The sequence below is a fragment of the Phyllobates terribilis genome, unplaced genomic scaffold, assembly GCF_046119375.1.
Source record: "Phyllobates terribilis strain yellow unplaced genomic scaffold, ASM4611937v1 Scaffold_3__8_contigs__length_932513732, whole genome shotgun sequence".
Lineage (NCBI taxonomy): Eukaryota > Metazoa > Chordata > Amphibia > Anura > Dendrobatidae > Phyllobates > Phyllobates terribilis.
This window is the reverse complement of record NW_027362763.1, coordinates 246,714,206-246,726,070: the sequence shown is the minus strand read 5'-3', so window position 1 is coordinate 246,726,070 and position 11,865 is coordinate 246,714,206.

The window sequence follows — 11,865 nt, the reverse complement described above, 5'->3', positions numbered from 1 at the left end:
TGTGGGGGTATCATACTGTATTTGGGGGGCACTTTTGTTGGCATCATACATTAAGTGGGCCATGAAAGGGGTTTACTAATGTGTGGGAACACTAAGGGGCTTCAATAGGAGGAAAATTTCTTTGTAAGGGTTGCAAAGTTGTGAAGTATGCTTTTCTGTGACCTCGCTGAATATTAATTTTAAGGGGGTAAGGGGTGGCAATTGGGACATATGCTGTGGGGCTTGATGATTTCTATGTACGCCCCTGGATGCAGTATATGGTTTAGCATTGTCTAGCTTAAATATTCAAGGCCTTCCCTGAAATAGATATGGAGCATATGTTGTTCTAAAACCTCTATATAATGCTCAGCATTGATAGTGCCTTTTAACCCTCAGAGTGCCAAGTGGGGTATTTTTAGTACCCCACTCAAAATATTTCTTGACATTTTTCTACCAGTTCTGAAACTATATATTTGTTGTTCACTGTGGCTGAATTTTACAACATAGGACACACCTTTTTCATAAAAAAAAGTAAAATTCGTACAGTTCTGCAGATTTCCAAGCCAATTTTTCATTGAGGTACTAGAAATACCCCAACTGGGACTTCGTATTATGAAACAGTATTTTGAGTCAAAAGTTCTTTCATTATTTTAGATCTAGAAATGTCCAGAAATTGATCCCAACTACTTTTTAGATGTGATGATAAAAGCACACATGCTGCAAGAAGAGAAGTAGGCAAGCTTTGTGCAATAGAAGAAATTTGTGATACTGCAAGAAACTTTGAGGTAAATGCCCATTTAGGGTGTACATGAAATCAAAACCTGGCAAATACAGAATCAAAGTGTGGGCTGCTGCGGATGTTGATACACGTTACACTTACAATTTCCAGGTTTATCAAGGTAAAATCGGTTATCAGACAGAAAAGGGTCAATGACGCAAGGTAGTAAAAGATCTTGTAAGCCCAATGTATGGTAGTGGACGTGGCACCACAACTGACAATTTCTTCACTGGACTAGAACTGGCGGATGATTTAATTGCCGAGAAACTTACCTAAGGCCACGGCCCCACTATCAGTATTTGGTCAGTATTTTTTCTCAGGAGTGGGAGCCAAAGCTAGGGGAGGAACAATCAGAGAAAAATTATAATAGAAATAAGTCACCAATTCTGTATTTATCACCCACTCCTGGATTTGTCTCCCACTCCTGAGAAAAAATACTGACCGAATACTGACCAAATACTGATAGTGGGGCCGTGGCCGTACAGGTACAATGTGGAAAAACAAAAAGTATGTACCACAGGAAATGTTGGATTTATCAAGAGAGGAACATTCTTTGATGTTTGATTTTACAAAAGACAAAACCTTGGTGTCATATAAGAAAATGAAGAAAAAGAAGTGTGTAATTTTACTCCCGCGTTTTCTGATGCTAGTGAATGTAAAAGAAGAGGGTTTCTGTTCCAACTGACCCTATCTTTGATCACGCCATACATACAATGAAGAATTACTGAAAATCCAAAGCTTCCATTACATATAAAGAGAGCAACTGAGTCTTAGGAATTGGAGTGACAAATACCCCACAACTTGCAACTACAGGAGGAAAAACGCGTGGTCGAGGCCATTTGTGTGATCGGAAAGCTGATAGAAAAACTGAAAATACGTGCTCAGTTTGCAACAAATTTGTTTGCAAGCATCATGGTGAGAATCAGGGGTGGATTAAGAGTAGCAAGGGCCCCGGGCAGTTTAGAAGGCGCGGGCCCCCCACCCCACACACACACACACACCTGATATATCACGTGACATGTCACATGATCCCCTGTGATAGATCATGTGATAGTTCACGTGAAATTAATTTGGCACAATATTAATTATAATAATTTTTTTTAGGCTGTGTGCCCACTACGCGTTTTTTAAGCATTTCCGCAGCGGCAATTCCGCTGCAGAAACGCTTAAAAAACGCTTGGTAGAAGGTCTGCCATGTTCCCCAATGATAATCCGCATGTGCTGTGCACATGCTGCGGAAATTTCCGCTGCGGATTATCATTGCGGAAAAATCAGCAGCACTAACAATTATTTTGCGGAAGCGCGGCGCTTTCGTCGCCATTGACTTGGAACGCTTGTAATCCGCATCACTTCATCTGTGCATGCAGAATCCATGCTTTTCAATGTGCGGATGGTACCCGGGTTTGGAGAAGAGGAGACTCTCCTCCAGACCCGGGTACCATAGAACCTGTAAAAAAAAGAATAAAATAAAAAATAAATATTATACTTACCTTCTGATGGCCCCCGGTGTCTTTATCCAATGCGTCCTGGCTTGCCGGCAGCTCGCGATGGTCTGAAAAGGACCTGCCGTGACGTCATTTAGTCATGTGACGGGTCACGCGACCGCTGACGTCGGCAGGCCATCAGAAGGTAAGTATATATTTATTTTTTACCATTCTTTTACGGTCACACTATATAAATCCATGCCGGTTGTGACCAAGTTGTCAAGCACTTTCCAAGTGATGCTAAAATCGCTTGGAAAGCGCTAGTCAACCCGCATGTGGAAATGCATGTGAAGAACGCTTCACATCCGCATGTCACTGGCAGGAAAAATGCATGTACAATCCGCATGTACAATCCGCATGCGTTTTTTCTGCCAGGGAGATGCAGAAACGCTCAAAAAAAATCCGGAGCATTTCTGCATCGTGGGCACATAGCCTTACATTAATTGTATGACTCAATATTGAGCACACGTAGCCATCTATACACAGCAGGAGGCCGCACGTAGCCATCTATACACGGCGGGAGGCAGCACGAAGCCATCTAAACACGTCAGGAGGCCGCACGTAGCCATCTATGCACGGCAGGAGGCCGCACGTAGCCATCTATACACGGCAGGAGGCCGCACGTAGCCATCTATACACAGCAGGAGGCCGCACGTAGCCATCTATACACGGCAGGAGGCCGCACGTAGCCATCTATACACGGCAGGAGGCCGCACGGAGCCATCTATACAAAGCGGGAGGCCGCACGGAGCCATCTATACACAGCGGGAGGCCGCACGTAGCCATCTATACACAGCGGGAGGCCGCACGGAGCCATCTATACACAGCGGGAGGCCGCACGGAGCCATCTATACACAGCGGGAGGCCGCACGGAGCCATCTATACACAGCGGGAGGCCGCACGGAGCCATCTATACACAGCGGGAGGCCGCACGGAGCCATCTATACACGGCAGGAGGCCGCACGGAGCCATCTATACACAACGGGAGGCCGCACGGAGCCATCTATACACAGCGGGAGGCCGCACGGAGCCATCTATACACAGCGGGAGGCCGCACGGAGCCATCTATACACAGCGGGAGGCCGCACGGAGCCATCTAGACACAGCGGGAGGCCGCACGGAGCCATCTAGACACAGCGGGAGGCCGCACTGTGCCATCTATACACAGCGGGAGGCCGCACGGCCCCCCCTCCAGAGACAGCAGGAGGCCGCACGGCGCCATCTATACTCAGCAGGAGGCCGCACGCAGTCACGCACACAAACATATACAGACATATACATACACGCATAAACACATTTGAAACACAAAAATACATATAAACAGACATCACACAATGATATCTGCCTGCACACACATACATACATACACATACACACACACACACACTCACTCTCACACATACACACACTCACCATCCCCCGGCTCGGCTCCAGTCCTCCTGGCTCCTGCTCCTCTCCGGTGGTAAGTAGCAGTGCAGGCCGGGCGTGCACTGCGTGACGTCACAGCTAGGAGACACGGCCGCGCACAGGGCCGTGTCTCCTAACAGTGACGCGGCCGGGCCAGCACACAGGGAAGTTAACTGCTGCAGTGCTGGCCCGGCCGAAGAAGAAGCAGCGGCCGTGCACCGCTGCTGGGGAAGTGGTCCGGGCTCCCCCCCCCCTCCACTGTCTGCCGGTATGTGCCGCGGGCCACACATATAATGAGGGCAATCCGGCCATAGCCCCCCCGGAGCCCCGGGCCCCCTGGAGACCCGAGGCCCCGGGCGGTAGCCCGGATTGCCCTCATTATAATCCGCCAATGGTGAGAATAGTACCATTGACAAATGCGAGAACTGTTGTATTTTGTCATATTATACCTGTTTCAGAATTTCTTTTTGTTCATTTCAAATGTTACCTTACACATTGATTAGTCAATTTATTGTATTGCTTAATATGACTTAGATTTTCAGTTTCAATAAAATAAAATAAAGCATATCATATCACAAATCTCTTTTCTTTTCAATAGTAATTACTTTTATAAACAACGGCAGCAAAAACAATGCTGGAAATTGAAAAATTCAATGGGTAGAAAAAATTCCCATTTGGGTCTCCGAAGGTGCATTTTTACATGGGAGTCCGAGGGTTAATATGTGTAAGCTGCTCATGCCATATACACTAATACAACCCCCTATACCATCAGAGATGGAGGCTTTTGAACTGATAAGAAGCTGGATGGTCCCTCTTCTCTTTAGTCCCGAAAACACAACACCTGTGGTTTCCATAAAGAATTGGACAGACAATGATTTCTGGAAGTATTCTTGAGTCCATGCTGTAATCAGCAAGACTGAATTATGTCCGTCTTTAATGCAGTGCCGGCTGTGAGCCCTCAGATTACGAGTATTCAATAAGTAAAAATGGTCAGAAGTTTACCAATAATACACAACTTGGTTTGTTTGTAGTCTGTAACCACATGGAGACAAAAAAATCTGCTTCCAAGCAAAATATAGATTCTTAAAATTATTAATTTGCATTATATTATTATTATTATTATTAATAATAATAATATTAAACTCAGAAAACTATTAAAAATAGTCTTCACTGCATTTTACCATTTGTGTGTTTTTAATAAATAACATTTCTAATTTTAAAGAGAGAATACTTTTTATGCTATTTTAAAACATTTTCCTTGTTTTAGTACTATAGTATTTTTTTTAGGGTATCCTGAATTACAGGACTGAAGCAATGGAGATAAAAAGCTCCATGATTCTGTGATGCACTGTATTGTATGAATTTTGAGATAATTGCCAGAAGTCTGACCAGTTAGGTCGCATTCACCCTTCAGTAGTAGATATGTATTTTTCATCCATTTATTTTGAGCCAAAAACCAGGAGTGGGTCCTAAACTCAGAAAAGAAAAATCTTGACTTAAGAACACAATGAAAAATACTACTACCAATAATAATTTTACTTCTATAGCACCAACATATTCCGAAGCAGTTTACATTTTAGAGGGGACTTGTACAGACAATAAAGACATTACAGAATAACACATAGCTCAGATTCCTAGAGGAGTGAGGGCCCTGCTGCTCGCAAGTTCACAATCAATGAGTCAAAAATAAGTGTAAGCAAGGCCTAATTCAAAATGTGAAAAAAGTACTAGTCAGTAAATAATAGTCCTTTAGGACTCAGAGTCCATTCTAGATAAAGGGTTAATTGACCTGTAAGGTTTGTAAATGACTTTTTTGATCTGAATCATTTTCACTGCTGACTGTTCCCTTGTGCAGCGTTCATGAATTTTTCTTCAGGCCACTAGAGGGCGTGAATGGATTGCAGAATTCAGCAGTCATTAACTAGCAAGTTACAGGTTAATATCTTATTAGAAAAGCTCCTATAAAAAGAAAGTGGTATGCAACTTATCACCAAAAAAACAAAGTGCCAGGCTGTACTGTGCACACCGAAATATTTATTATTCACTATTCACATATGCATTATTTCATCCATTTTCTCCTTTTCGTTAAAAAGCAAACTAATTACAATTTAGGCTGTACACTATTGTCCCAGTGGCTCACTCTTTCTATTTTTGTTGTGAAACAACATTACAGCATACTGCCAAATTGATTCTCTTGTATAAAAGTAATTTAATGTCTCCCCTCCAATGTCACCCAAATTCACCATCATATTATAGCATTAAATATCTACAGCATTAAAGGGGTATTCCCATCTCCAAGATCCTATCCCAATATGTACTAGGTGTAATAATAATAATATTATCAAATATCTCCAATTAGAAATGTAGTCTAGTTTTTCTGATTCGCTATATCTCTTTCCTCATGTGCAGGCATTGTAGGACCTTAGGTATCCATGGTTACGTCCACTGATAAAGTGACAGTTAGTTAGCTAGTGGTTGTAACTATGGATACCTAAGGTCCTGCAATGCCCGCGCATGAGGAAAGAGACAGCGAATAAAAAAAACTATACTACATTTCTAATTGAACGCATTTAATAATATTATTATTATTACACCTACTATATATTGGGATAGGATCTTGGAGATGGGAATACCCCTTTAAGGATATTAAGCATCAAAGAATTTAGGACCGTAATAAATAAAATGATTGCAAAGGTGAATATATCCTTTATTCTGGTTTCTCTTTCCAATGCATCTAAAATGAAAAATTAGCAACATTTTAAACATCTTAAAATGTCCTATTATTTTATGCACATGTGAAGAAGTGACAAAGAAGCCGGCAACCCCTGAAGACTGAATATTATATGCATGTATTAATGTGACCGGGTTTGATAGATTTGCTTCAGCTGCACTGTAATTGTTATGGAATGTGCTGGTTATAGAGATTCCCCCGATTAGTAGGGAATTAAAGCTAATTATGAGGCCTTAGCAGCAGGGCAGGAGGTTAGATCAGAAAAGACAATTGGTAGGATGTTCCAGTGAGTAGTAATTGGCTGTCCGGCTCTTTTTGGTGACCTGGACCATTTGGCTCAGCTCACCAAAAAATGTTGGCTCATTTAGATCCCTGGTGAACACCCAGTTGCGATGTGCCAAAGGCAGCTGGACAGCATCATTTTACCTCCAGTGAGATCCATTCATAAAATACAAAAAGACCATTTCTGGTGCCCCAAAGTTGGGGTACAGGACTGAAGGGAGCCCAGGTTCAGCTGTGTACGGAGCCAAGAGTGCAGACAGGTACCGCTGTGGGTTGTGTGACGACCCTGAGACAGAGAAGGAGTGGGACTGAGGCGAGTGTAGTCTGATTTATGAACATTTTGGTGAATAAATACTGTACTTGCCAGGATGGTGCACTTGTGCAAGTGAGTGGACAGAAAGAATGAAGGGACGTTGTAATAAAGGCTGTGTCGTTCAACCGAAATGTTTCCCTCATGTATCGTACTGCCACAGGGAACCTTAAAGCTAGAACCTCTGTTAATTACAGACAATGTATTTGTTCAGCAATGTGCCTGCTGTCATCGGAATTTATTATTAATCAACTTCTGCAGTAAATAAAATGCATTTTCATAAACCAATCTCTCCATCCTCAATGTGAGAAAGGGGTTCCAAGTTGCAAGTCAGCTGTAAGTATATGGCCTCCTGGGAAAGCGTCTGGAATAAGAAACATCACTCATATTCTAAGAAAGGAACAGTTTTCACCGGTGTTTGGGGTCACTAATGTGTCCTCGGCCCTTGCAATCCTTTCATATTATTATTATTATTATTAATTTATATAGCGCCATTGATTCCATGGCGCTGTAGATAAGAAGGGGTTACATACCAAATACAGATATCACTTACAGTAAACAAACTAACAATGATAGAACGGTATGGAGGGAGGTTCATACACACTAAGTTCGAAGAGTTGGTGCAAACCTGGTCTATCGGCCACATCAGTCACAGGATGGGAGCCCTGAAAACCAAATGCAACTGTTTCTCCCCAAATGCAACCGTGGATCTTCTTTTGATTAGCTAGCTTGGCACGATGCTACATATACATCATGTGCCAGGTTGGCTAATCAAAAGAGGATTAGTGATGTGACTGATGGACTGGGTTCTGCGGATTAAATTGCACCAACTCTACTGAAGACCTAAGTGTCTTTATGGTTATAGTCCTGAAACAAACCCAATCTGTAGTCTAATCGTTTCCATCTTTCAAAACTTCCTGCTGACCAGATATAAGAAAAATGACTGCAACATCAAACCGTACAGAGATTGTGTCACGATGGAGATGCATAGGTCTTCATAAGAACTCGGTACACATAAGAGCTATGATTTCTACATTTTAAAAGTAAAACTGGTAGGTTGATATTTGCATTGGAAGATATTTAATCACATGGCATAAGATTTTCATGCGACAAAGGTTATTTCATCAGTCTTCAAAGTGGGAAGAATTTAAATGCAAAGTATTCTAAAGATTTAAAGTGGTCCTCCACCTCAGGACTGAAAAGTAGCTATACATTTGTAATATATAGTCACCCTAAGGCCACGGCCCCTCTATCAGTATTCAGTACTATGGCAGTCATCTAGGTTGTAGGAGGACTAAAACACTATTACTTGCGCAGGAGGCAATGTGAGACATACAGAGGATACTAGTAAGGCCACAGCCCTACTGTCAGTATTTGGTCAGTATTCGGTCAGTATTTTTTCTCAGGAGTGGGAGCCAAAACCAGGTGTGGAACAATCAGAGAAAAGGTATAATAGAAACAAGTCACCAATTCTGCATTTATCACCCTCTCCTGGTTTTGGCTCCCACTCCTGAGAAAAAATACTGACCGAATACTGACCAAATACTGACAGTAGGGCTGTGGCCTTACTAGTATCCTCTGTATGTCTCACATTGCCTCCTGCGCAAGTAATAGTGTTTTAGTCCTCCTACAACCTAGATGACTGCCATAGTAGTATGGGAAGTGCAGTGGTAAGTCTGAATCCTGCCTCCGCAGCACAGGAAAGGCAAAGGACGTGTGGTTCAAATTTACTACTGCAGCGGCCATCTTGGTAGCTGGAGGACTGGAGAGGGGTCTCAGCAGGGAAGGCAGTGTGAGGCAAACATAAGACACTATGAAGGGTGGCTACACATGACAAATGTATAATCAATTTTTTGTACCATAGTGGAGGATCACTTGAAAGAGGACCTTTCACTACTTTTTTATTTGCAACTTTGTATCTAAACAATATACAGTACAGACCAAAAGTTTGGACACACCTTCTCATTTAAAGATTTTTCTGTATTTTTATGATTTTGAAAATTGTACATTCACACTGAAGGCATCAAAACTATGAATTAACACATGTGGAATTATATACTTAACAAAAAAGTGTGAAACAACTGAAAATATGTCTTATATTCTAGGTTCTTCAAAGTAGCCTCCTTTTGATTTGATCACTGCTTTGCACACTCTTGGCATTCTCTTGATGATCTTCAAGAGGTAGTCACCGGAAATGGTCTTCCAACAATCTTGAAGGAGTTCCCAGAGATGCTTAGCACTTGTTGGCCCTTTTGCCTTCACTCTGCGGTCCAGCTCACCCTAAACCATCTCGATTGGGTTCAGGTCTGGTGACTGTGGAGGCCAGGTCATCTGGCGCAGCACCCCATCACTCTCCTTCTTGGTCAAATAGCCCTTACGCAGCCTGGATGTGTTTTTGGGGTCATTGTCCTGTTGAAAAATAAATGATGGTCCTACTAAACGCAAACCGGATGGAATAGCATGCTGCTGCAAGATGCTGTGGTAGCCATGATGGTTCAGTATGCCTTCAATTTTGAATAAATCCCCAACAGTGTCACCAGCAAAGCACCCCCACACCATCACACCTCCTCCTCCATGCTTCATGGTGGGAACCAGGCATGTAGAGTCCATCCGTTTACCTTTTCTGCGTCGCACAAAAACACGGTGGTTGGAACCAAAGATCTCAAATTTGGACTCATCAGACCAAAGCACAGATTTCCACTGGTCTAATGTCCATTCCTTGTGTTCTTTAGCCCAAACAGGTCTCTTTTGCTTGTTGCCTGTCCTTAGCAGTGGCTTCCTATCAGTTATTTTACCATGAAGGCCTGCTGCACAAAGTCTCCTCTTAACAGTTGTTGAAGAGATGTGTCTGCTGCTAGAACTCTGTATGGCATTGACCTGGTCTCTAATCTGAGCTGCTGTTAACCTGCGATTTCTGAGGCTGGTGACTCGGATAAACTTATCCTCAGAAGCAGAGGTGACTCTTGGTCAGGGCCGGCGTCAGCACCCGGCGCACCCGGGCAAATGCCGGGGCCCTGAGCAGGCAGAGGGGCCCACTGGCGGTCGCGCACCCCGCTGGGCTATGGGCGGAGGAGAGCGGTGTCAGCGCCCGCCCTTCTCCGCCGCTTGCTCAGGGCCCCGGCAGCTGGATACTTACCTCTCCCCGTGCCTCCGCAGATCAGCTGTCTTCCTGCTCTGCGCTCCCTGTGACGTCTCAGGTCAGAGGGCGCGGTGACGTCTTTACACCGCGCCCTCCCCTGAGCCGTCACAGGGAGCGCTGAGCGGGAAGACGCTGACAACGCTGGAGTTCGGACCCGAGCAGCGGGCAGCAGGTAGCAGGTGAGGAGAAGGGAGGTGAGTATTTGATTTTTTTTTTTTAATGTATGGAGGCATTTGGCAGTATAAAGAGAAGGGGGGGGGGTGGCATCCTCCATGGAGCATTATAAAGAGAGGGGGGGGCATCCTGCATGAGGCATTATAAAGAGGGGGGTGACATCCTGCATGGGGCATTATAAAGAGGGGGGGGACAGCCTGTATGGGGCATTATAAGGTGGGGAACAGCCTGCATAGTGCATTATAAGGGGGGGGCAGCCTGTATGGGGCATTATGTGGGGGGTAACAGCCTGCATGGAGCATTATAAGGGGGGGGACAGCCTGTATGGGGCATTATGTGGGGGGTAACAGCCTGCATGCAGCATTATATGGGGGCCAGTATCCTGTATGGAGCGTTAAAAGGGGACCGGTATCCTGTATGGAGCATTATAAGGGGACCGGTATCCTGTATGGAGCGTTATATGGGGGCCAGTATCCTGTATGGAGTTTTATAAGGGGACCAGTATCCTGTATGGAGCGTTATATGGGGACCGGTATCCTGTATGGAGCGTTATATGGGGGCCAGTATCCTGTATGGAGTTTTATAAGGGGACCAGTATCCTGTATGGAGCGTTATATGGGGGCCAGTATCCTGTATGGAGCTTTATAAGGGGACCAGTATCCTGTATGGAGCGTTATATGGGGGCCAGTATTCTGTACGGAGCCTTATATGGGGGCCAGTATTCCGTATGGAGCCTTATATGGGGGCCATTATTCCGTATGGAGCCTTATATGGGGGCCAGTATTCCGCATGGAGCCTTATATGGGGGTCAGTATTCCGCATGGAGCCTTATATGGGGGCCAGTATTCCGTATGGGGCCTTATATGGGGGCCAGTATTCCTTATGGGGCCTTATATGGGGGCCAGTATTCCGTATGGGGCCTTATATGGGGGCCAGTATTCCGTATGGGGCCTTATATGGGGACCAGTATTCCGTATGGGGCCTTATATGGGGGCCAGTATTCTGTATGGAGCGTTATATGGGGGACAGTATTCTGTGTGGAGCGATTCACCGGTTTCTGAGCTATTGTGGAATTTACAATAGATATCACTCATGTAATGTAAGAAGTGAAATCTTTGCATTGTACTATATATATATATTTCTCCGCCGTATCTCTGCATCATGAATCATGGTATGTGTTAAAGGGGCCCACTGAGACTCTTTCGCCCGGGGCCCAGAAAAACCTGGAGCCGGCCCTGCTCTTGGTCTTCCTTTCCTGGGGCGGTCCTCATGTGAGCCAGTTTCTTTGTAGCGCTTGATGGTTTTTGCAACTGCACTTGGGGACACATTCAAAGTTTGCCCAATTTTTCGGACTGACTGGCCTTCATTTCTTAAAGTAATGATGGCCACTCGTTTTTTCTTTACTTAGAATTTGTATTTTGGCAAGAAAAAAAGCAGCTAACAGTCTATTCAGTAGGACTATCATCTGTGTATCCACCTGACTTCTGCACAACACAACTGATGGTCCCAACCCCATTTATAAGGCAAGAAATCCAACTTATTAAACCTGACAGGGCACACCTGTGAAGTGAAAACCATTTC